At 46.3% G+C, this 27828-nt stretch overlaps 1 long non-coding RNA gene across 1 annotated transcript in view; it reads right to left on the bottom strand.

Moving 5' to 3' along the window:
* The window catches only part of LOC138504732 (uncharacterized), a 359822-nt gene that overhangs the window by 77135 nt on the left and 254859 nt on the right, over positions 1-27828 (bottom strand). The window lies entirely within an intron of this gene.

Below are 27828 nucleotides of genomic sequence, written 5' to 3'. Positions count from 1 at the left end.
GGTGAATACCACTCTGACTTCCAAACCTGCTCCTTCAGATAATATGTTGACTGGCAAAGAAGCCCTTCCTGCCACTCTCTTTTTGACGGATGTGATGAGGCATTGTAGGCTCTAGCAACTCTATGGGGGGGGATTGATGGACTCAGTTCTGGTGTCTCTCTGCTTCGCCACAATCTACACAAACTTGCGTTCAGAATGTGTGAAGCAGAGCAGCGGATTGCAGACTCTGAAAATGCTCTTCGAGCAAAACTACGGTCACAAATAATAGGACAGAGTCGAGGATGGTGAGGTACGCTCACAAAGAAATACCCTTCATAACCTAGCCCTAGCAGAAAAATCTGAGGGTCCCAGTATAGATCTTTTCCTAGAAAGCGGGCTAACGGATCTCATAAAACCAAAGACTCTCTCAAACTTCTTCTCAATTTAAAAGGCACACCAGAGGGGAGGGGGGTGCTGTTGCGCAGCTAGCTAAGATGGCCGCTGCCTGAGAAGCTTGGTTCGAGGTTCTGACATCCTTTTAAAAACCCTCCTCTGAATGTGCCTGTTTTTTTTCAAACTTGGCCATTGTATCTCATCTGAACTGCTGGGGCATCGTCTCGCGGCTGCGGCCTTGCCAAACATGTCGGAGTGGCGATGGGGGAGGGGGAACTCTCCCGGTGTTTGGTGGTGATCTGCTGGTGGCTCCCGACCTGATTGCGGACAGCTGCAGGAGCTCCCTCTCTGGCTTGCCCGTTTGCAGGCTATGAGTCGGAGGAGACCCGTGAACCACTCCGCTGGAAGCACCAAAGCTAGCAGAGCTTGGACTGGATCCGAGTGGGGGACGTCCGTGTCTCTGGAATCCCACCCTGTGAGCTGCCGACGGGAGCTGAGATCCTTCTGTCCCGTTACACCCTTCACTGGCCCAGCCTGTGGAGAAGCGGTCGGAGTTGTGGGCCATGGTGGACCAGACTGGCATTAACCCCTGATGATCCTGGAGGCAGCGCTGCCCGCTCTTGATGATTGAACTGAAATTGCCATATCCTGGTCTCCGGCGCTGTGCCCCACTTCGCTTGGCTGTGCCCATTCGTGCTCCGAACCAGCAGGTCCGTGGGGACCAGGAAGCTGCAAGTGAGACCTGACCCAGAAGCAACAGAACGACCCTGTACATCACGACTGGTGGATGGGTCTCTTCATGGGACACCAGTACTTTCATTTCTGCACGTCCGTTGTGGTAAGGAGAACGGGGGGGGAGCAGATGGCATCGATGTCCAGTCTGTAAACCCAGACTGAGCCCCAGGGCCCCCGCTGTGTGCCACCTCCTCTCCAGCCAACATCCGTGGCTCCCTTTAACGATTGCTTCCATCCAATGTCTCTGCACCTCCGCAGCAATGTGGTCCTGGAACCGGAGGAACATATCCAGTGCATGCATTGATCCCCCTATGTGCCTGATCGCCGGGAGCCCCTGTTGGAAAGTGTTACTGTGGACCCAGGGCCTGGCGCCTACCTCCATTGCTGCTAGAGAGTCGTGCCGGCTCCTCTGGGTCCGGACTGGTCGGTCGGAATCCATCCTTGGGAACTCATAAGGCTGCACCCTCCTTGTGCCTTCCTATATTTTGCATCCCTTCCCCTGGCAGCCACGTCTTTAAATCAACGCACTACACTCGGGATGATCACCGGTGCGGGGTCCTCCACCTTCTGCTCTCAGTCAAGCAAACCTGAACTGCGACAGTAGTCCCCATTGACATTTCATACCAGGACCCACGCTTCCACTGCAGCCAACGACACCAGACCGTACTTGCACTGTGTGATCTGGCTGGTAGTTAGTAGAATACAACGCAGGATCGTGGATTGAGAAGAGGCCTCTGCTTCCCCAACCTCAGAGTCTGCTCAGTGGACTCACATACCAGCCTGATTCGGGAGAGCGGTTCTAACAACTTCTACATCTGTGCATCCCACGCCAAGATGGACCAATTTGCCTGATCCGACCAGTCTCCGTCTTCCCCCCCTTCATGCCAAGCGACCGCTCAGAACAATGCTGCTGCCCTGAATCAATTGCTGTTGGCCTTAAAAAGCAGCACTGATAGCCTTGCTGTTAAAATAGACGCATTGGCATGCAAAGTCGACACTTCAGCTATACAAATTGATAAATTATTTGGTTGCATGGCTGAGGCAGAGCAGCGAATTGGGGAGAGTGAAGACAAGGTTGCCACCCTGCAGTGGGAGGTGGCGGAACTTCAACAAGCCGTGAAGAAAGTGATGGCCAAAAACGAAGACTTAGATGGGCGGTCCAGGCTGAACAATATACCCATACTTGGTGTTTCCGGAATCTACAGCCATCGAGAACATGGAGAAGTTCATGGAGTCCCTTCTGATGGATATCCTGGGTCACCCTCCAGTAACACCTATGTTTATGTTGAAAAGGGCTCATCGGGCACTGAGGCTGAGGCCCCCTCCCGGTGCCCCAGAGCGCACGATCATAGCCAAGATTTTCAGTTACCGGCACCGGGACATTATTTTCCGCTCTGCCAGGGAAAAGGGTGAGCTGCAGTGGGGCTCCTCCATTATCCTCCTGTTTCCGGATTTCAGCCCAGCGGTTCAGGAGCAACGAAAAACCTTTCAATCCATCAAAGACACCCTTAGAAGGAAAGGTATTAAGTAAGCTATGCTCTACCCGGCTAAACTTTGCGTTCAGCACAATGGATCCACTGTTTCTTTAATTTCGCCAGAGTCTGCAGAGCGCTTTGCCTCGAACCTCCCGGATCCAAGGGGCTCCCCAAGGCATTCACCGCACCACCCTTAGAGTCTATTCAGCATGATGAACCCAGCGGTTATGATCAAACAAATATGTGACGCTACACCCCGTCCTTAAAATGGGCCTCAGAGAGATAGTATGCTGTGGCCTCGACCGTTAGGAGCAGGTTGGCCGCCTTTAGCGCTCCAGGTTCTGCAGACACTGCGGATTGTTTCATTGAGTTGATGGGTTTGGGGATGGGTTAAGAGAGCCAGTAGTTTATAGTTTCTGGCATGGGTGGGATAGGTGTGGGAGGCTACCAAGTTTGGGGTTGCTTTGCTTGTTGTTAATAAGTACATAGGCTTTCCAAGGGCCCAAGACAACACACGCAGTCCACAGGGGGCCAACTCGCACAACTACGCCACAGCCGTTGGCCAATGCTCACACAGACCTGAACATATTCACTGCCACTAATGTATTGCAAATACGTTAGGTAGTCAGAGGGGGAAAGCAACAGCGTTAATGTCTTGGAACATAAGGGGTTTCACCAATGCCAAGAAAACATGCCTAATTACAAATTACTGTAGAAATCATGGGATAAGCATATTATGCTTGCAAGAGATGCATCTTGCAAAAGGGGCTCCTTTACCTAAACTCACGGGATGGGATATCCATTGATATGAATCATCTGATAAATCACACTCCAGGGGCATGGCCATATATTTACATAATTCCCTATAATACAGACTACACAAACAAATTACAGACAGCGAGGGCAGATACGTAATGCTGGTGGGGGAATTACTTGGCAACAAGCATATACATATGTTTCCTGGGTACGGGATTATATGGACCGGCGATTTCAACATGGCCCTTACGCTCGACGAGGACAGATCCACTACCTGTCAAACATTATTGCCGGCTGCAGCAAAGGCATGGTCTTCCATATCCCAATATCACAATCTGTGCGATGCATGGCGCTCCCAACACCCAGGTGTCAGGGAATATACCTTTTTCTCTGGAGTACACGGCAGCTCGTCTAGGATTGACTATATAATTGCCTCCCCCTCTATACTCCGAGCCGCGACTGAGACAACTGTACTCTCTCGCACACTATCTGACCACTCCCCCGTCCTCCTCTGCTTCACACCTGTGGAGAGTCCACCATCCCACCTCCGCTGGAGATTCAGGGCATCTGCCCTAGAAGACGTGGCTTTCCGATCGGAGATAGGTCAGGACATACAGACCTATTTTACTGCCAATGTCGGCTCAGCACCCCGACCAGGGCACAATATGGGAGGCATTCAAGGCATATCTAAGAGGGTGTTGTATCTCTAGAGAGGGAGGGGTGCTTAAAACTGTCCGTAGGCCCATGCAAATATTAGAAGATAAGATTAGGGATGGAGAAAACAGGCAGGGATCAGTGGATAACGACGCAATCCAGCGCAAAATGCAATCTCTGAGGGCAGAACTCTATCAAATGGCCATGTGTGAGGAATGATAAATGGGGGACCCAATTGTGGCAATACAATATGGGGAAGGGGACCGCCCAAGCAGAACCTTAGTATGGGTTATCAAGAAGGAGCAGCAACCCACGGACATAGCCGAGATTGAGCGTCCCGACGGGACCCTAGTTAGGGACTTGCATGGGGATCAACAACAAATTCCGACCATACTACAGCAGACTATATACGTCGTGCCCTAGCCCCGGACATGATGAGTTAACACAGTACTTGGATGAGGTTGCCCTGGGCTGGTTGGACATCGACCAGGGAGGCTCTCTAAATGACCCCATCAACGAAGAGGTAATCATCGAAGCCAGGAAATCACTCCCCAATGGGAAAGCACCCGGACCGGACGGGATAACAGCAGAATTTTATAAGGTGTAAGACGAAATGGTAATACCCCACCTCCTGGCAATGTATGAGAATTCATTCTCCAGTGGTTCTCTCCCGCAGACTACTAGATCGGCCTTTGTGTCTGTGCTCCTCAAACCGGGGAATGATCCTCGGCAGTTATCCTCTTATAGGCCGTTGTCCCTCATCAACACTGACAATAAGATACTAGCCAAAATTCTTACTGCACGTAACCTTCCTAACCTGCCGGTCCTGGTCCTGCTGGACCAGGCCGTGTTCATCCCCGGACGCTGTACCCAACATAATCTGCGACGTCTTTTCACTCTCATGCATAACGTAAACCCAGCTGTGCCGATAGCGATGGTTGCTCTTCATGCGGAGAAGGCCTTCGATTCTGTTGAATGGCCTTTTCTCTTCGAGGTGCTCAGGCGATCTGGGTTTGGGCTAGCATATATACGATGGGGCAAAACACTGTATACCACCCCTAGAGCTGCTACATACACTAATGGCACGACATCCGAACATATTTACCCCTCTCGTGGCACACGCCAGGGCTGTCCTTTCTCTTTGATTTTATTTGCCCGAGCCATGGAGCCTCTCGCCTGCCAGATCCAGGACCCACATGCACACAGAGGCATTCACTTGGGTGCACACCTTGCCAACATGTCCTTATACGCAGATGATATACTGCTATATGTTAAACACCTGCTGCAGAATCTCACTCCCCTAACACAAGAGGTGGTCAGATTTAGGGAAATGTCTGGGCTCAGAATCAATTGGACCAAGTCCAAGGTACTCCTGTTAACCCCCAGAGTACAGCAGACAGATGTGGGCGACGGGTTCCGCTTGTGTCTCCAGAAGATACAATATTTGGGCATTGTAATATCCACCACACAAGAAAGCCTGTACAGGGACAACTACGTACATGTATTGGAAACTCTGGAACAGAAGGTGGAGTCATGGATATTGCTTCCCATATCCCAGGCAGCCCGCATCGCACTAGCGAAGATGGTAATCCTCCCTAAACTCCTGTACATATTTAGCAACTTGCCCTTGTGGACCCCTACACAATATTGGTCCCGGGTCCGGAAGATGAAGACAAGGCTGGTTTGGGCCAGGAAACAGCCAAGAATAACATACATAACTCCCACAAGGCCCTATGAACAAGGCGGCCTCGAGTACCCAGACATGTATCTCTAATATCTAACTGCCCAGACACAATACATTGCAGGGTGGGTCGCCCCGAGTCCGGAATCGCCTCACTCCAACCTAGCTAGAGCAATAACTGCTCCGGATGATTTGATGGGCTTATTTTGGGGTACCCACGTGAGCAACCCCAGGGGTGAGATTCAACCACTGGCTATAACCTGTAGAGCTTGGGACAGGATAGAGAACCTACTAGGCTCCTCCCCATACTATCTACCCACATTTCCAATTTACAACATTGTCAGGATCCCGCTGAGAGATGAAAAATCCTTCAAAGATCACTTTCGGGATCTGGGAGTACGATCCCTTGGTGATATGGTTCAGGGCACGCTTTTTGTGACTTGGGAGGGACTTAGGATAAATGGTGACCCCGCTGTACTACTACAGAGTGAGGGGTATTCTGAAAAATAGGTGGCGTGAGTTCCCGCACGCTCCCACTCCACATCCTGTCCAGTGCTACATCAAGCAGCCTCTGTCCCCTCGGAAGCTAGTATCTATAATTTATAAACTGATCCGAAACTGAAAGAGCATTCAGAACCAAAAGTTCAAAGAAGCATGGGAAACAGACCTTGGGGAACCATTGAGCGTGGCCCAGTGGAAATCCATCTGCATGCAGTCTCGTAACATATCCCTAAACTCCTGATATAGGTTGATCCACTATAAATTCATACTATTGTAATGTGTGCTCAAGAAATCCGGACACATAAAGAATGTAAACACTGAACTACTTGTGAAGTTTACTTTGTCTAAGTAAATAGACTATGCTGTATTCTAAACTCATATGTTGAGTGTACACAAACAAATACAAATACATATATTGGAAACACTGCATGGTGTGGATTGTGTGGTTGGTGTGACCAGTTAAGCCAACACAGACTGGAAACACTGCACTCTCTCTCCGTGTGCTGTTGTATAGGCAGACACACACACAGGTAGCTAAAGCTACAAAACATTACTTCCGTTCATGCGCACAGTAAATTCCTCCATCAAAGTCTGACTGTATGAAGCTCCAAAAAATAGCCCTTCAACAGGAGCATAGCTGGAAATTGACTGATACATTAATTAAGAATTGCCCTGCTTCTCCATATCAATCCTGTATGCCTTGCCTGTCACCTACTGTATCCCCTCTATTCATGTACTTCCAAATATACATAAAAAGTCTACCATTGTAAACGTGTCCATTTATTGTACCCAGTTACTGCATCCTTATTTTACAGAATGCTATTTCTTCACGAGTCCTATTAGTACTGTTCCATTAGACACAAAAAGATTGATTATTTTTTCTACCGAGCTCTAAACAAGATTGGCTTGTAAACATTTGTCTAACAGCATCCTGAACAAGTCACACTGGGTTTGTAAAATGATCAGCATATCCTCATTTTAGGGAAGATCTTTGGCAGGTAAAAGAATTTTGACAATGACCCCCCCAGGTTGCCATTTGGACGGGTCCTGAGTGATGAAGATCGGCACACTGTCTCTTGCAGATTGCTAATGGCGAGCTAGCTGTGGGAAGCCACCTCAAACAGTTGTTAAATCGGATACTACGCAGTCTTCAATTCCCTGGTAATTATATTTAGCGCATAATCAATGACACCTGTCCCCAAGAAACCACAGAGAACACCACATCTAATCTGTTCAGCAGAAGAGTCTAATAAGACTATGGGAAACCCAAGGAAATCTGTTCTATGTGGTAGAAAGAACCTTTGTTTCAATACTATCACCAAACTATGGAGATATTTAAAGCAGCAGCTACCTGCAATCAATACAATGATATTTTGGCATTAGACGGACCCCACATTTACTAAGTATTAATTGTCTTGTGGGATTAAACAGCATGTGTACTATATGTTTATAAAGATACCAAGGGCCCCATCAAGAGTATGGTTGTAACAGTAAACACGTGGTATTTTAAATGGCTTCCCATTTTTAAATACCCCCTATGTGATGGAATTGCATTGAATGTTCAGTGCATGAGGAAATACAAAGCACTGTTTGGGAAAATAGTCAGGAAATTGGGCCTCATTGCGGGTCTGGCTGTAACCCTGGCAAAACAGAAAGGTGATGGCTGGAAGGTTTTGAATTAATCATAACCACGGGCAAAGCTCTGGGCAACCCTCCAGACCATCGTTTTTCAGCCTGCCAAGCCATTACAGAAGGGGAAAAACCATATGCAAATCAGGCTTGGTCCTACCCCAAAAGGGGCAGTCCAGCCCGAACTGCTAGGTCACATCCCTTCTGCACGAGACCACAAGCATCCCCAGACATGTTTCAGCCTAGAGACCCAAGTTACTCCTCACTGATGACGCCCAACAAGGCTGAAACATGTCTGGGGATGCTTGTGGTCTCGTGCAGAAGGGATGTGACCTAGCAGTTCGGGCTGGACTACCCCTTTGGGGGTGGGACCAAGCCTGATTTGAATATGGTTTTTCCCCTTTTGTAATGGCTTGGCAGGCGAAGAACGATGGTCTGGAGGGTTGCCCAGAGCAATGCCAGAGGTCAAGATTTATTCTAAACCTTCCAGCCATCAACTCTTTTGTTTTGCTATTGTCACCCCGAGTGGGAAGGGTATGCCCAGACGTGGGTCCCTTGCCTGCTGGGCCTAGAGACCCAAGTTACTCCTCACTGATGACGCCCAACAAGGCTGAAACATGTCTGGGGATGCTTGTGGTCTCGTGCAGAAGGGATGTGACCTAGCAGTTCGGGCTGGACTACCCCTTTGGGGGTGGGACCAAGCCTGATTTGCATATGGTTTTTCCCCTTTTGTAATGGCTTGGCAGGCGAAGAACGATGGTCTGGAGGGTTGCCCAGAGCAATGCCAGAGGTCAAGATTTATTCTAAACCTTCCAGCCATCAACTCTTTTGTTTTGCTACTGGCTGTAACCCTGCCAGTGCTACCGGCAGGTTGCCGCCGGACCCTTAAAGAATTACCGACGCCCGATTTCCTGATGCCATCCGGCTATTCAAAGTCCGGTGGCAGGAAGTCAGGCGTCGGTAATTTTGTTACTACCCATTCCCATGGGAATGGGGACATGGGAACAGAGGCACCGTTAATAACGGTGCCGGTGCTCCCGTGAAAACTCTGTAGGCGGGTGCCATCTGGCCCAGCAGGTCTGACCCTGGCGGGCAGGACAGCACACGCCCACAGAGTTGTAGAGTACCAGTCCGGAAACAACAGTGCCGGTAGGCTTAGTGGCACTGTTTCCAGACTGACATTGTCCTCACCAATGCCACTGCTTAAGAAGTTAAGAAGGCTTGCACAGCCAGCAGATTGGAATCTGTGTGCTTGTAGAAACCAAGGGACACCCATTTCAGATGAAACTCCTTCAGAAACATCTAGATTCTTAGTCAACTCTGCATTTCATAAAAGTACATGCCCTAATATACATAGGAAAGGATTTAAGTCCTGGCAGTGGAAGAATTAAACTGCACTAATCTATTCTGTTGGCACTAAAATAATTAAGAAGATTCAAACCAGGCGAGGCCTATCTGCGCGTAATTAACTGGGAAGACCTGTAGTTGTTCCTGTGCCATTCCAGGCCTAAAGATGCCCCAGTTTTCCAGTGAACGAATGTCTATACAAAACAGTACTCAGACCTTGAAAGCAGAGCTACACGGAGACTTGGCACTCCCTTGATTAGGTGTGACCTTTATTTTTACTACTGGAAAGGAATGAAGAGCCCTATTCATTTCCCCCATGATTTCTCCCAATGGGGAACCATTCAAACCGTACAATGAATCCGTGGAATGCATTTTAAAAATGTATACATGTAGCATTCTCGTAGCAATGATGTGTCCAATCTCATAGGATTCCTGATTTATGCACCAAGAAGATAAAACACGTAAATACTAATTCTCCACAAAAAGTGTGATCTTGGTGATTTCAAACAGTACTGTCTTTCTTTCACAGATCTCTGCTAAAGAAGACCTAACGTGTGACAAAGTAATTCTAACAGCAAGTGCTTTAAAGGTAAAACAGGTCTATTCCCTGATGGATCCAGGCCAGGTCTCAAGTGATGTTAAAATACCTGTCCGTGAAATAATGTCTTCCCTCAGGAACATGGCCTATGTTTACCTTGAGACCCCACCTTTCTGTCCTCTCGCCCTATGCTCACTGACAAAGCAAACCTCTGTGTGGCTTTTGTCTATTTTAAAGAGGAAATAGTGGGATGAACAAAAACGTAAATGGCAATGGGTGTATTTTCAATATTTACATTGTCATATCATAGACATAGATCAGTGGACTTGACCGAGACTTTTGAAAGGGTCGAAGGGGCTGCATTCATATTCGTCACGATTGTTATATCAAAAAACACATTATACAGTGATTGGGCCAGAAGTTCAAGCCAAATTCCTCTCCTCTAATTTAGTCTTGGTCAAACCCTTTCTGCCACCCACAAAAGTCCTTCAAACAACTTCTTTAAAATGATTAACTGTTCACAAATCTATGCCTTACCAGGAAGTGTCTGAATGTTTTGCCTTCTCTATTCCATGAGAATAAAATCAAACAGAGGACTTGAGCTACCTAATTCTCTTTAGCTTGTGTGGCGAATCATGGGATTCAGTCACTTCTCCCCAGGGTGAGACTTTCCCATTGAGGCTAGAGAGGTGAACCCACTGCGTGATACCCTCCCTAAGGGTAAAGGCAATGGGGACCTCACAGGAGGAGAGTGCACACTTGGGGACAACGACTCTCGTTTAAAGGATGAACTCTCTAACCCACCCAATAGTAACCCTTCACACACAATGCCTACCAGAAGAAAACATGAAGACCACACTCACATTTGCAATTGTCATGTTGAATCCCTGAATCAAGCTAAAGCATTGTACTTGTATAGTTCTGAGACGACAAAGAGGCTGGGATCAATACAGGATACAGTCATTGCAGAGAAGAAGGACTGAGACACTCAGCCGGAGAATTCCCACTGCAGATTCAAACCAGCTGGGGTGGACCAGCTGAACAAGATATAGTCACTGAGTTTCACGTGCGAGAAAGAAGTTGGTGTGTGAAACAGAGGAGGTCACCCTTGAGAGAATGAGACAGAGGGGAAGCCGAACGCTTGACAGAAGCTTCCCGGAGCCAGTGAGATAAAGGTGGTGGCGTGACCATAGTCCCCTGTGCTAAGGAGTCCATTAACAAAATGTACACCACTTACCTGAACATCCGGTAAAAGGGACACATTGAAGAAAGAGATGGAGGGGAAGTCGAATGTCTGACACAAGCTTCCCGAAGTGAGCAAGAGAAAGGTGGTGGCATGACTGACGCATGGTGGACTAGGAAGTCCATTAACAATGCTAAAACCACTTACCCGAATGTCCCACGGATAGGACAGACTGAAGAGAAGCAGAAAAGTGAAGCAGCCAGCCTGACAAGTACCGAAGAATACACTGTGCAAACGGCAAGCCTGATGATGTAAACAAAAGAAGGTAACAGGGAGAGCAGGTGACCGAGGCAGGTAATGAAGTAAAGGCTCACACTCAGCACAGTGATAGCCACAAGGAGAATCATTATTGGAACATTGTTTCTCATATCAGTAATAGTCAAGTAAAGGAGAAAAATTAATATAATGGGCCTCATTACAACTCAGGCGGTAAATTCCCTACTTTACCAGCATGGTGTATACTCTGTTTACACCATGGTGGATGGCAGAATTACCGCCCCATTCCAAGGTGAGTGGGGCGGTAAATCCCCATTCCCCATTTACCCTTCCCCATTCCCATTTTTGCCACATAGGGCATAATGGGAGTGGGGAAGGCGCTAATTATGGCACCGTAAATTACGGTGCCGTAATTAGCACCAAGGCGGGTTAGCGCCTTGCATTTTAACACCTGCTAAAGGCAGGTGTTAAAATGGTAATCAGGCGTTAAGGGTTAACGGCGCCGACGGCGCCGTTAAACCCTTAACGCCTGGGTTGTAATGAGGCCCAATGACTTACATGATCATAATGGTCACAGTAGGAAAGACGATCATAACGAATGACCTACTCATACTCTCTGCAGTAAGCGAAGCAAATGTAACGATTGGCCCACTCATACTCATTCCAGTGACCGAAGCAAAGATAATGAATGGTCTACTCACACTCATCCGAGTGAGTGGGGAGAGTGTAGGAAAGAGTGAGATAGAACATTAATAATCTCTTACTTGTCCCAGTAAAAAACAAAGAAGTAAAACGAATATTCATCTGTATTGGGGAGTCCCTACTCACCACAGTAGTCAAAAAGAGCAGAAGAAAAGGGAAGAGTATATACAAGAGTTACTCAATACTAAGGACAAGACAGCAATTTAGACTGACCACGAGAACGGTTGGATATTGAAAGACGAAATCCTTTATAAGTTGTGTGAGAAACCAAGAACAGAAAAATCATATAGTCCTCTGAAGCTAGTCAGCATACACTTGGAGACAATGGGCAGGGTCACACTGCATTTCCCATCAGAACCACGGCAGACCTATACAAAAATAACTTGGTGTCTGCCCCTGGTTAGAGTCTTTGTATCATGTTCTTTTTAGCTCTTGAGTTAGATTATGCGTTGTTAAAATAAAAGGGATACACTCACCCACAGTAGGGGCCAATAAAGCAACCTTTGCCAAATACTATTTGTTAATTAACCTCAGCAGACACCTTTTAACACTATACATCAGCAAGGTCTGATACTGGTCCTCCTATCTGTAACACAATTAGTTTTACAGAAACTGCCATTGGGTATAGTGAATGAGAATCTAGAGTCAAGTTGCAATAGGAAAAAGTTGATAACCAAATAATCTATAATTGTTGTCCTTACTCCCTTGTTCTATCCACTATTAGATAGGCAGCACATGACTGCTGACTAGAGATAGGGTTTCAGACATGCAGGGATAGATAGAACCTTCTCTATCTGCTCTTTTCTGTTTTCTAATTGTTTTCTTTGATCAATGTCAAGATTTGCCAAACCCGAAGAAATCATCTACATAAAATGGATGCTCTTGCTCCCATGACACAAGTTAAGTTCTGACAATTCATTTCTGCACCTCCCACCCCCAGAGACATTTTCATTCACCTTTGAGCATTATATATGCTAAAATGCACCAATACATTGTCAGGGTTTGCTGAAACCCAGTTGGAAGATGACCAGTTTCTCCAGGGGTTTGCCCAGGAAGGGGGTAATTGAAATAGAGTGGTAGTTAGGGGGTCGACAGAGGGCTTTTTGAGGAGAAGGTGCACAAGGGAGTGCTTGAGGGGTAGCCGGAAGGAGCCAGTGGCAACTGAGTGATTGCAGAAATCGGCCAAGGCTGGCAATGTTGTCCTTGATAGTACTGGAGGAGCAGGGGAGCACCTGTTTGGAGGAGACTTTCATAAAGAGACCTTGTCTAGATACCTCATCCAGTGCTAGGGGCAAGAAAGAGAAGAGTAGGAGGGAAGAGGAGAGGGGGGCCAAAGGAGGCCCGAGAGCTGGGGTGGGAGGAGGGGGAGGTGTAGAAGAGAGTGAGGAAATTATGTCCCAAGTTTTGGTTAAGTACAGAGGGTCAGGTATGGCATGGAAGAAGTTGAGACAGCAGTAGGATTGCTGAGTTCCTTGCAGATTTTAAACAGTGTGCCTGTGTTGTTAGTTGCCCCAGAGATACGGGCTTGGATATTGGCCCTCTTCAAGTGGATGCAGATTCTGTATTGCCTGTGGATCAGGCGGCAGACCGTCTGCCAGAGGGTGTGCCTGAATCCCACCACTTCCGCTCAGCAACTCTGAGCTTGGGTTTCAGGGAGGCTAGGTCGGAGTCATACCAGGTTTTGCAGTTCTCATGACAGGGGCAAGGATGTCCAGGGTGTTGGTGATCTAGAGCTGAAGATTACCAAGGGCAGAGTCAGTGTGGGATTGTGTGGCTGGAGAGGGATTGGGAATGAAAGTGGCAACAAATACAGCAACTGACACTTCATTGGTTAAAATAAAGAAGAAAGAGAATGGGAGTGTAGGCACTGGCTTTGCCGGGGGACATGAGGTATCCAGGTGAGAATACAGGAGAGCATGGTTAGACCAGGAGAGAGGTGTAGTGAGAGGATTGTAGATGGGCATGTCTGCTGAGATGAGAGCACCCAAGGTGTGTCCGGCTGAGTGTGTTGGACAAGGGAGAAAAATGGAGAGGGAAAGAAAGTCGCAGAGGCTGTGGGAGAGTCAAGGTGAATAGTGAAGTCTCAGAGGAGGAGAAGCTTGGAGGTGGAGGCAAGAAGAGAAGAGCTGAGGTCAGACCACTCTCGGAGGAAAAAGGAGAACTGGCCAGGTGTCCTTTAGATGGTGTCGAGAGTCAACAAGAGGGTAGGAGAGACACCAAGCCTGCAGACGAGGAATTTAAAGGAAGAGTAGGTCTGAGTGGGAATGATAGTAGCAGGGACCCATTCAGGGAATATCAAGGCCACTCAGCCTACAGACTGGTTAGGGCTGGGCTTAGAGAGGCTCTTTTAGCCCTCATGGAGGAGTGTGTCAAAAGAAGTGACAGAGCTGGCAGTGAACTGTGTCTCAGTGAAAGTGAGAATGTCAAGGTCAAAGTCTTCAAGAAGGAGACAGATATGAGAGGAGTGTTTAACAGCAGAGCAAGAGTTGAGGGTAGCTAGGTGATGCTGGTTGCTGCCTTTAAAGGTCTTCCGAGGAGGAGTACAGGGATGTGGTACACCCTTTGGTGGTGGAGAAGCGGAAATAGGGGTTGCAGAAGGAGGACTGGCAGAAGAGGCGAAGAAGTTGATGAGAGATGGAAGATGCCTATCACGATGGAGGATGTTGGGCTGTGAGTCCTAGCCCATGACAGTGTCATTATAATAGACATTAATGATGCACCTAGAGGATGGAAACCATGCCAAGATTACTTCCGATCTGGTTCTACCATTAATGGCTGAGGAAGAGAAAGGGGAGAGGACTGAGAACATGTTGGGAATCCATAGGTCTGGAGAGGGAGCAACAAAGAGGATGTCAGTGACAGTCTGCCTGCAAGAAGCGTTGACGTAGGTGTTAGCAATGGGCATGTCTGGATTGGAGACCATGAGATGTTTTTTGAACTTTTTCCTTCTAGGCTTCTAAAGAGAGGTAGGCTAGGTGATAGAGTTAAAAGTTCGAGTAAATAGGGGAGATGGAGAGCACCATGGAAGTAGAGAGGAGAGAGATGGAAATGGGGAGAGATAGAGACTGAGAAACTGCACAATCCGCAACAAGCTCACCAGGTGACCTAGCAGCAAGACAGGCACAGATGAATCAGGTGCACGAGATTTCCCAGGTCCCTGAAAAAAGGTGTTGCGCTGCACCAGAAGCAAGAGCGGGAGCCCCAGGACCAAGCACGAGGGTGGAAGGATCTGCAGCGACACTTGATGGTGAGGGAGACGTGAGGTGTCTGAAGTCAGAGGCCGCAAGTACTTCCGCTGTACAAGGCAGCCAACAAAGACCAAGTCTCTGGGTGCCTCCAAAACCATGGGTCCAGCAAACAGATCAGGCAGCCAAACAGCAAGACAGGCGCAGAAGAGTAAGGTGCATGAGATGTCCCATAGTTCACTGAAACTGTGGTGCTGCGCTGCTTCAGCAGCGAGAGGGGAAACTTCCCAGGCACAGGCACAAGGCTGGAGTGATCCTCAGCGTCTCCTGATGGTAGGGAGGTGGGAGGTGCCAGGATTCAGGTGCAGCAGGGACCACACACTGCTCTACAGCAGACATCATGCTGCTCCTGCATTAGATGGGGAAAGTAAGGCAAAACATTCAGGTGGAATGAACACTGCTTCAAAATACGCCAAGTGCATATCATTGAACACGCTTGCATGGTAAGGAACAGCAGCAGAAACTTGTGCATGTATTTTCAGTGTAGTGAAGGGGATGTAAATATAATGCACCAGTTCAACGGGCACTGTGTTACCCACTGACATCCGACTATGCCAAGTTGTCCATCACCGATTGCCCTCTGTGTGGGGGGGCACATCTTCAGGGCTCAAGTAAAGGATGCACCACAACTTTAGTGAAGCCATGCACCAGAGACTCCTCATCAACAGCGCACTGAACAGCAATCAAGCGGGGGACTCAGCGCCTCTGGGTGCCTTCATAACTGCAATTGAGCACACCTATAAACAACACTTGGCTGCCCACAGCAGGCTGTGCTGAATGTACCTGTGGTTGCAGACACGAGATGGGATTCTCCCCATTAGACTAATCCCTTCAGGAAGCTCTGCTAGGAGCACTCGACAAAGCCAGCCGGCACCAGCGAGGAAGCTGAAGTAGTCCCCATGATCATTGGTCAGACCGACATCAGGGCCATCCAGTAGGAGTCCATCCCCAGTCTGGGTTGATATTCGGGTAGTAAGACAGGTTTTAGGAGAACATCAAGGATCACACCACCCAGAACCTTCTGACATAAAGCACCAGGGCGGACCTGCCGTGGTCGGTACGTTGTGACAACAGCGGTATCCCACGTCCTGCCTGGACACTCACGCCACAAGCTGAGGCATGGTGAAATCCAGGGCTCTGCACAGTCCAGGTCTCGGCAAACACACAGCGTGGGTTGCTACGGCATAGTCACCAACAGAGGATCTTGCATCAAGTCAGGGTCTCCAACTACCCATACAGCGGGCTGCCGCTATGGGGTCTCAAGCAGTGGGTATCCGCCACTGTGTTTGAATATTTGATTAACATGCTTCTCCCCATTGGGTCACGGAACAATGCCGGGAGGTAGCGGGAGCCCCAATCCTTATTCCCAGGGTGAAAACTCCTTGCCCTGTACGACGTGTCCTCACACTCAGGCCGCCATTACCCGCATGGGCAGATGCACATGTTATGACAGAGGCTTCAATTGGCAAATCCACCATCACCTGCTACCCAAAAGGCAGAATGCACTTCCCCCGATGCTCAGGGTTCCAAAGTGCAAGTTTTAATGAAAAACTCAATGGGCTAAAGGGTAGATCATCGGGATGTAACTGTACCGTCCAGGGAGCTCATCCTGATAGCCCCCTTCACAATGCAGCCATCTTGTCTCGTCCATTGTCTAAATATGAATCCCTGAAAAATTCTGAAGGCTGAAATTCTGAGGTTGTTGGGCCAATAAAAAAGTGGTGTTTTCCTGTGGAAAGATAGTTTAGCATAGCCCAGCTAATCTACATATATTTATAAAAGTGAACATGTGCGGGTTTGTGGCTGGTTTTGTGGCTTGGTGAAGCGTTGTTCCTTATATAATCCCACACTCTTTCAAAAATCTGCACCAAATTTTGCATAGTTATCTGTTAGGGCCTGCTGGACATTACTGGCTACAAGACATGTGGACACCCCACCCCTTTCCCCGGATTTTAGCCAAAGTCAAAATGTGTTTGTGGCTTGGCAAAGCGTTGTTCCTTATACAATTTCCTACACCTTTTCACAAATCTGCACCAATTATTGCACAGTTATATGTTAAGGCCCTCCAGACATTACTGGCTACATGACATGTGGACATCCCACCCCTTTCCCCAGATCTCAGCACCTTCACTCCTGAGGCGGTTGCCTGAAATCGGCGAAACATCAATGTGGTCTTAGAAGGACCAGTTCTCAACCCTAGAATTCTCAGTTCCTGAGACATTTACACTGCAATGCACCGCCAAGGAACTGTGCCACACCAGGGTGAGACAACAGGTGGGGAGAGAGCACAGTAGGTCCTAGTATGCAGCAACACACCAACTCTTGCCTCCCCAACGTCTGCTCCAGGACATGTCCAACAGCCAAACAAGCTAATTCTCAATGCAGTTTACTTCAGAGTACAAACCAAAGCAAGTGATAAGCAAATCGGAACAACGACCTACAGGATCATCAATTATCAACAATTGATGAGCGTGTTGTTCCGTCTGTACAGAGAACCCCTGCAGAGAAAGGGTACTTTTTGAGAATTATAAACATTGGTGAAAAACGAGGTAGATATATAATACTTGTATTGTCAGGCAAAAAGATGATCCTCTCAGGAACTATCCTTTACAGCTTGGAAACGTGCATAGATATCGAGACATTCATTAAGTGTTTGTTCCAAGACCGTTCACCTTAGATAACGCCATAGATGTTTACCTCATGCAAAATTACAGCACCGGGCAGGTGGCAGTGTCTGACCAAAAGTATAGTTGCAATAAGAAGCGGTCAATGTTGTCATTTAATGCAGGATTTTTTTGCTGCAGTTGTATTGTGCAAAGGCGCCATCACTGATGACATTTTTCGGAATTCCAGCACCATTTTAGATGTTTGACTAAAGGGGGTAAAATACTGAATGCACAGTAAAGTAGTGAAAATGGGGCTAATACTCGGTTTAAATTAAATGTGTTCAAGTGACACTTCAAAGCACATTAAAAACATGTTTGCACCACTTGTTGCCAACACTATAAACAGACCTCCATGCTGCCATCAGAATCGAGGAGAAATGAAATCGTCGTGCACTGGTGTAATATGCCATGCATATTTAAAACCATTAGGGCCTGACTGGAAACCAGCTTAAGTATATTCTGAATCCACAAATCATTTTGCAGGACACTAAGAGCAAGGGGTGGAGCCTAGCCAGGATACCACCACGGTGCTCTTTATGCTCCTACGTTAGCGACTGTTGTGATACTATTCAGTGGTGTAATACGATACAGATTAGATTGACAATCCTATCAATGCGAGAGGCTCTTATCTGGATTCAGCATCTGGCACGTCTGTGAAGTTTTTTCAAATGCAATGCGTAAAAACAACTTTTAGATGCTATCTTGAATTCCCTGGCTACCCCGGCAGGAGCAACTACTCCCAGAACTCAAACAGAGACTAAAGAACACATTGGCAGAGGCCTCCACACCGATCTGTGAACCAAGTCTGGATCATGGTCTATGTTTTCAAGATATCACTATGATCACATCCTAGCCTGATCACAGGATATTCAGGATTCATTGGCCTCAGCCCTAGAGAGCTCAATCCAACAGGAAACATTACATTTTGTTTAACAAGTCTTCAGTTCACTGAATGCAAACTAGGGCTCGTGTATTTTTCCTGTATTTGGTCTCCTTTATTTTCGGACTTCAAATCCTAATATCCCTCTTTCATAGAATTTCATTTATTTAGATGTGTGTTTATTTTCTTTAAATCCTGTTAATGCACTTTGTTTTTCTCTCTTGTTCTAGTGACTTTAGCTTCGTTTATCTTGACCTCAAATGCTTTCTTTATAGCGACACTTGGTTACATGTTGATTTGTGCACTTGCAAGCCTCCCAATGTGTGTTTGAAAGCTTTCTTTCAATACAAATGTCTTCCATCTGCTGTATTTTGTTCTAAAGCGCACCTCGCCTTTCTCCTGCTGCATCCTTCTATTAGCAGAGGCCTATGCAGTGTCAGCCGTTGAAGGTCTCTTCGGCATTGACCATGTTTTAAGTGCTGTGAATGGTTTCGAAGCGATCAGATTTCACGTTGATGCATTTAGGTGAACACTTTCTCTGCCACACAGCATGACCTGTGTTTATTTTGTGGACATCTTTACAATACAGTTTGAAGTAGTGATTCTTATTAGCGATTATTTATAAGTGAATGGATTATTTGTTTGTAAGAAGATCAAAACGATGCATTGTTAGGGATTCAGCAATACTGGTGAACATATCCAATCAAGCTGAAAGTTTAATGTATTATACGGTAACGTAATGTGACGAATCAAGGGAATTTGTCGCTTTTCCCCACATGCAAGCCCCCCCACCCCAAATGAGGCTTGGGAGGTGAGCCCACTACGCAATACCATTCCTTGTGGGAGAGGCAAGTGGAACCTCACCAGGAGAAATCCTCAATTGGGGCCATGGACTCCCGTTCCCATGAGGAACTCCCTAAACCTGTACACATGATGGCTTACATGGGATTCTCTCAAATAGCTGAAACACGTTTACAGCAAAACTGGAACAAAGAAACTCTACAGAGATTCCATTATGTTACTGAACAAGAATATGTCCCTCAAAATAAAAAATAAACAATATACTGAGATGAGTATATTGATTAACGTAGTTTTGGAAACACAAAGCGAGAGAGAGAGGAACACAGACGTTAGCCCAGAGAGGCCCCGAGCTGCACAACAACTGCAGGAAGTAGGTATCAAAGAGCCTGTGAGTTCCGAACTCGCTCAACTGCAGAGAACCGAATGCCAGTTCTACGGCATAGCTGCAGCCCGAGAAACCAGTTGGGAAAAAGCTTAAGAATAGGTGGTGGCAAGACCATGGTCGAGGACCTGAGGTGGACTGCTGGTCCGACCAACTTTGCCGATACCATCACTTATGTGAAACTGCAGGAGATCCAGAGAAATCAGGCAGAGAGATACTGCTGTGAGAATCCCAGTATGGGTGAAGGAAAGGCGCCGGCCACTGAAGCTAAGTGGGAAGGATTCCAAGGAACCCAACTCCGGAAGATATACCACGTCAGAGAAGAGGGTAACTGGGTGTACGGGAGTCATGCGTTGCCTCAAAGGGGGAAACAGTATATCGCTCAGCCAACTCATCTCAGTACTACTATTGAACGGTAGTTAATCTTGAAACAAAGATACAATCTGCTAACAGGAAAGAACAAGCTATTGTGAACCTAAATAAAGCAAGAGAAATTCCAGTGATCACAATCCCCTGGCAGAAGTGAAATGGAATGCTCAAACTATTGAAAATCTGAACAATAAAACTGAGAAGCCAATAATAATACGCTGTGGAAGAGGGCATAAATAGTACAAGAGATGCAAGGTCAGATAGACCTAAGTGAGTTAAAAGATAAGACTATAAGAGGGTAACCCATGAGGAAATCCTAGAATATACTGAGAAGCCAAAACAAGAGGCTAAATGTTGTAAGGAAACCATAAAGATGTGTCTTAAAGAAAGAAGAACTCAAATCCATTGAGGAATTGCAGAGACTAATCAAAGAAGTAAAAAGAGGATATTTAAGGATCCTGTATTGATTTATAGACCGATACTAGAAGTATCCTAAGGAGAAGGGAGTCCTTCTCCAAACCAAAGTTTTACATAGCAGTATGGTCAACTAAGGTTGTTTTGGGCAGCAAACTTCAATATTTGGACTTCCACGACTGAACGACAAGCACCTTAGTTATTAACATAGGTGGGGACCAGCCACAGTGACTGGGAAAGTTAGGACTTATTTGTCTTATTTTTATTCACCATCCTGAAACATGTCACATAATAGTCTGTGTCATCCTTCTGACCTGCCACAAATGGTGTCACTGGTGGGATTTATACAAGCTGATAGAAATTGGGGACCCATAACATTTATGAAACTAAGTGCCAAAGCCAAGGCTCCATCTGTCACCATTGCTGAGCCAATAAGGCTTGCTCTAGAAAGGACTGAAGAGATTAAATATCCCCAGGTGGGAGGCATGTGATACCCACAGGGTTGAGATTAACTTTGCCAAAAGGGACCTACATTTGGCTTGACTCTAAGTTTGGTCTGGTCTGTAGATATGAACTGAATGTTATGGCAGGGGTCCTGTTTTCTGATGGGATGTTAAAGTCCTACTACATAATCATGGGAAGAACCCCTATGCTGTAAGAGAGGATGAGAAAGGTTGCCAAGGGATTTTAGAAAAAGCTAAATTCCTCAAGAAATAGTCAAGCAAGAAGAAACAGAACAGGGTCCTAAAGATTTAGTGGAAGCAGATCTATCTGTTAAGATAAAAACCTCTGAAGACATTGAGGAGGTTGTTCCCTTATCCAACCTAGACATCTCCCAGAGGAAGGATCCCGTACTCATGGAAGCCTTTAATAAGGTCATTTCCGAAGAAAGTGGATGTGGTCAGCTGAGTCACTTCTTTTTCTTAAAAAAGGCTTACTGTATCAAGGAGATGTAACACCTGAAGGTGTATGCTGCACTCAACTGGTGGCACCACAAAGTTATAGGCGGACATTTTGAGAGTAAGCAAAATCATTTGACCTCAGCCCACCCTGGAATCGGGAAACCAAATAATAAAAAGGCTCAATTGACCGGGCGTGTTCGTGATGTAAAGAACTTCAGCTCCACATGTGAGATATATCAGAAGACATCCAACACCCCTGTACCAGCCGCCAGTTTACAACCCTTACCCAATTGAGGTTCCATTTCCACAAATTGCAATGGAGAAAGTCGGACCATAAAAACCTCCAAACTGGGGAATCACTTTATCCCTGTAATCCTTGATTAGGCGACTTGCCATACAGAACCCTTTCCTCTGTGTAACAATATTATGCACCACATTCTGAAACAACTCTTACTATTCTGCTGAAGAGTAGGATTTTAAAATAAATACTTATGGCCCTTTATGTCCCACCTGATGCAGGAGATCCTGAAATTCAAAACATTAAGGACATCCGTGTATGAAACCCAGACTGACGGTCTTGTCAAACGTTTCAATCAAACCTTGAAAAGAATATTGCGGAAGCTAGTCTAGACCGATGGACAGAACTGGCAGGTGAAGATACCCTGGGCCCTCTTTGCAGTCAAGAAGACCCCTAAAGCTCCCTACAATATTCTCTCTTTGATCATCTGTATTGGAGGGGACCCCAGACTGCCTTAAACATGTTAAAAGAGATATGGGAGGAAATGGAGGAAGTCTTGTTACCAATTTCTTAACCTGCACAAAGGCTAAAGTTCCACATGAAAGCAGTGTATGACAATGTCAAGAAATATTTTCGACAGGCCCAGACCCAACAACAGACTGTCTTTAATAGATGTGCAGTCACTCGTACATTTTTGGTAGGACAGTCCGTATTGGTACTCTTACCCAACACTAAAAATAAGATGGTCTCCCGTTGGTATGGACCATATAGAATCCTAGAACTGAAGGTCCTTTAAAATACCTAATTCCACAACCAGAGAAACACCACAAGACTCAAGTCTATCATGCATGTAAACCTGCTTAAGGAGTGGAAGGTAGACCATAGTGCAAACACCTCTGTTACTATGGCAACACTACTTACCGAGTCCCCTCAGGAAAGTACCTTAATCTCCCCAGGATTGCCACCAGCTCAACAGGATTACATTACAGATTTATTTGACCAATTTCCAAGGAATTCTCTGACTATCCAGGGAGAATTACCAATTTCTTTCATTTAATTAGCACACCTGCCAGGAAAACTATACATCTCAAACCTTCAATTCTTGAAGCTAGGAAAAAGGTTATCCAGCAAGAAATGGAAGAGATGCTGAAGGCTGTCATAATAGAACCTTCAGCTAGCCGCTGGTGTTCTCCAATAGTTCTGGTCACCAACCCCAACCAATCTTAGCGCTTTTACATGGACTGCAGAACGTTAAATTCCATCCCCTTATTTGATATTTACCTGATACCCTGTATTGATGAGTTATTAGAAAAACGTCACAGCCAAATATATACATCAACATTAGATATAACAAAAGTATATTCGCAGGTACCTCTGAAACCAGCTGATCAAAACAAAACTGCTTTTTTGACTCCCTAGGTCCAGTTTTAATTGAACGTCTTACCTTTCCTGCTCCATGGAGCCCCAGCCACATTCCAACATCTAATGGACGGGTTGCTAAAACCATACACCACTTACAGTGGAGCATACCTTGATGATATTGTGATGCTAAGTGATACATGGCCGGAACATTTTCACCATCTATATGAGATCAACTGGGTCCTAAGAAAAGCCGGCCTCTGAGCTAACACACAAAAATGTCATCTCGGCCAATCTGCAGTCAAATATATGGGTTTTCTTTGGCAACTGCTTAATTCAACTCCAAACAGAGAAAGTAAATGCTGTCCAAAAAACCACATATCCCCAAGACCAAGTGAAAACTTCAAGCTTTCTTGGGTGTTGATGGGGTATTACAGGAGGTTCATACCTAACTTCTCCAGTATTGCCGCCATCCTGATGGACAAGTTGTTAAAATTGCGACCACAAAAAGTAAACTGGACTAAGGACGATCAAGAGAGTTTCAATGGCTTGAAAAACATCCTTAGAAGCAAGCCCGTCCTTAAGATTCCAGACGTTAATGAGTTCCTTTTACAAACTGATCCATCTAAGGTTGGGCTAGGAGCTATACTCTCAGAGGAATATGAGGGAGTCGAACATCCTGCGCTGTACACCAGCTAGAAACGTTATCCTCATGAATAGACCAATGCTACCATGGATTCAAAGCCTTGGCCAGAGTGGGCAGTCACCACTTAAGGTATTATTTGACTGGACAAAAATTCAGATTAATTACCTATCAGTCTCCCCTGACATGGATGAGTTTGTGAAACAACACCAATCCAAGGGTATTGAGATGGTTCCTGGACTTACATCCATTCTGTTTTTTAGTAGAACATCGAAAGGGAAAAGAACAAGGAAATGTTGACTTTCTGAGTCAGTTTCCCATCAATCAAGAAGAGGAAGCCACAGAAATAAGGGGAAGGGTATGTGATGAGTTGAGGGAATTTGTCCCTTCTCCCCAAGGGGTAGCACCCCCTTGCCCTGTGAGGATAGGGAGGTTAGCCTACTCTGCAATACCATCCCTAGGGATAGACCAGGGTTGTCCAACTCCAGGCCTCGAGGGCTAGATCCATGTCATATTTTCAGGATAATCTAATTAATATTCATGAGATAAATGTGCATAACCCTTACCCTGTACACATGGTGGCTTAAATGGGATGCTCTCAAATATCTGAAACTGTTTTACAGCAAAACCAGAATGAAGTTACTCTACAGTGATGCCATTATGCTACTGAAAAAGAATATGTCCCTTTATGTGAAAATAACCAATCTACTGAGACAAGTATTTTATTTTATTTATATATTTGTAGAGCGATGCAGCCCGCAGGCATCAGTGCACTTTGATTAACATAGCTTTGGAAACACATAGTGAGAGAGAAAGAGGAACACAGATGTTGGCCCAGGTAAAAGGGATAAAGGAGCTATGAGACAGGCATGGTATCAAGAGAGACACAGACTCAAAAGTAACACTTTGAAAAACCTTTATTATCAAACTTTGTGGGGTCGGTGTAATGGCTATCTGGCCCTAATTCTAAAATGGTGATTCAAAAGAAAATGTAAACCACAGCGGGTTTCAGGTAGTCTTACCAATAGGTGTAGTTCTGCCAGTTCAATATAGCTCAGTTCAAAAGGTTCACCCTTGGAAGCTTCCACGTAGTGCTCTTGCAGCAAATCAATAAAGTTCACAAGGTCTCTGGGTCTCTTGGGGTTCAAATCCCCAAGCTGCGATCCTTCCAATTCCAAACAAAAAGACACAGTTCCTGTAAGGCCTCTCAATCCAGGGCTCTCTTCACAAAGTTCAACAATGTCTTTTGTGGGCCTCTTAGGGTTCCCTTCCCCAAGCTTAGGCCCCTCTGGTTTCACACAAATAAAGCTACTGTTCTCAGGATGTACCTTTCACTGTACAGTTCTTTCATAGGGGGTTAATAGAGACTTTCGCGAACGCCGGATTATTTGCTCCTCCCAGGTGCAACCACTATGATTTCTAACCCCTCTCCTTATTCTCTGGCGCCTTTTCCTCTTCTGTACCTCTTTCACTGTGCCCTTTCTTTACTTCATTGTGCGCCCTGCACACCTTATGTTCCTGTCAATCACACTTTCAACTTTCAGTGCCTCTTGCACATGTCTCTTTACTTTTAACGTGCTCTCTTGCACCTTCTTTTTTTCTGACCGTGCTCTATTGCACCCTCTGTGTTTTCTTTGAGTCTCTTGCCCCCTTTTCTCATGTTCAGGTTACTTTCACCTTCTCTTCATTGTCCATTATCCTTCTCACTTTCTCTTTGTTGTCTTCTCTGTTTCGGGTCACTCACACCCCCCCTTAGCTGCTTTGGCGCCACCACTGCACTTGCTCAGTCTTTCTTTATTTCCGCGCCTCTAGCACACTTTTTCTGACATGCTGTTTTCTTTCTCTTGCCACTTTCTAGCTTTCACCTGCTTTGCTTTGCCTTTATCTTTGTTGTCCCTTTACTTTGCTTTCTTCCCAGTTTCACTCACCGGGCTCTTCCTTTCACAGCGCTTCTGGTCCAGCTCCGGCCACCCGCATGCTACTGAGTTTCTCTCTGCTTTACAAAACTCATCAACTGTAGCACAGCACCGGCGAGCATGTCAAATCAGTTCAAATGGGTTTGAGTCGATGTCTGGGTCTCACCACCTGCCCCTCAGGCACCCCTGGAACCTGAAAATGTCCCACTGGAATGAGCACTGGCCTGAACAAGGCCAATAGACTGTCTTTCGTCCCAGTCCTGCTCCCTGAAGCCATGGCTCGCTCGCCATGCTGCAGCTCCTCCGTCTCGCACTCCACCGGTCCTTCTGGACTCCTCTCCTTGCAACTTTCTGCTCCTTGGCCACCTGGTTCCATCCAGCAACCCCAGCTCACTCATTGACCTCGGAAGAATCACCCTTTATATGCTGCACGTGAAAGTTAATGGGAGTCAGGTGAGCACAGTTGTGGAAAAGTGCCTGATCTTGCCTGATACTATCAGTGGGACAATTCAAAGGTGTTAGATGGTAGGCCTCACTTTGTATCCCTAAGTTGTTTCTTTGAGTAATCTTCATTATTCTTAGTTGCCTATTCCTCATCCCAGTACTTGTTGGAAATGGGGAGGGGAGATGGGATGTGAATGAAAATACCCCATTAGGGCTGAGGGAGAGTGGGCTGGTGTACAACTGAGAAAGGGGGAATACCATGTCTTGCCCTTGGGTATTCTGCTCCCAACCCCTGTCACCCTCCACTCAGGTGAAATTCCCTAGCTTGTCTACCCCCAGTGTCGGGATCCAAAAGCGATGGGCAATCCCTGGCTATCTGAATGGAGGATCCTGGGGGAGTAGGTGGGAGAATACCGTCAGGTTTCTCACAAAGCCTGTGAGTTTTGAACGTGCTCAACTGCAGAGAACCATGCAAGAGCTATCGTGTAGCTGCATGCCATGAAAGCAGGTCGACAAAAGCACAGGAACAGGAGATAGTGAGACCACGGTCGTGGAACCATGGTGGTCCGCTGGTCTGACCAATTTCATTGATGCCATTGCGTATGCGAAGCCGCAGGAGAACCAGTCTCATAACGGAGTATCGGAAAGCTGAGAAGAGACGAGAAGCCAGGCAGTTAGGGAAAGCCACGAGGAAGCTAATACGGGCAAAGGAAAGGCACCAGCAAGTGAAGCTAAGCGACAATGGTTTTGAGGATCCACACTCTAAGGGAAGACGGTAATGGGGCGTGCGAGAGACATGGTTAGCCTTGAATGTGGAATCAGTATATCGGCCGGCTAACTCAGCTCCGTGCTAATCTTGAAATGAAGTTAATCTTGAAACAAAGTGAGCTAACGTCCGATAACATGAAAGAACAATAAATAGGGAACCTGAATAAAGCTACAGAAAGTTCAGTGATGACAATTGCCTGGGAGAAGGGAACAGAGTTTAAAGTAAACTTAAAGTGTGGCAACAGGAACAAGCAAACTATTGAAAATCTGAACAATTAAACTGGGAATCCAATAATAATACCACCGTGGAAGAGGGCACAAATAGTACAAGAGATACAAGGTTGGATAGATTTAAGAGAGTTAAAATATAAGACTCTACCATGAGGAAATCTAAAATATAGTAAGAAGCGGAAATAACAAGAGGCTAAATGTTGTAAGGAAACCATTGTAGAGAAGGAGGCAAGAACCCCCTTACCTGTATGCTGGAAACCACTGAATGTGACGTACACAGAACAGCTGAATCGACAAAGAGCAGAATATGGACTCAGTCCACTGTCAATAAAAGGGCCAGTACCTAAGAGAATATGGGTCCAAGGTACCCATTGAGAAAACCTTATCTGCATACTAAGAAATATGATGAGAGACTCCCAGGACCCCCCTTGTCAATTTGCATATTTAAGTAACTTTGGGTCTCACCCTAAGTTACTAGGGGAATCCAGACGTGGACCCCTTGCTCACTATTCTTAGAGAGGCACAGCTCCTCCCTACTGATGAGGTCCAACCAGACTGAAACACGTGTCTGGGGATGCTGTTGGTATTCTTGTTCAGAGGAGAATTGCCTAGCATTTCGGTGCTGGACTGCCCCAGGGCAGGACAAAGACTGATATGTTTCGGATATTTCTTCTCTGTGAAAGATAGTGAGCTAAAGACTCTGGGTAAGTCTCTCGTAACC

The sequence above is a fragment of the Ambystoma mexicanum genome, chromosome 11 (assembly GCF_040938575.1).
Source record: "Ambystoma mexicanum isolate Mex_15411 chromosome 11, UKY_AmexF1_1, whole genome shotgun sequence".
Taxonomy (NCBI): Eukaryota; Metazoa; Chordata; class Amphibia; order Caudata; family Ambystomatidae; genus Ambystoma; species Ambystoma mexicanum.
Note: the sequence above shows the minus strand (reverse complement) of the source record. Positions and strands in the feature narration are given on the sequence as shown.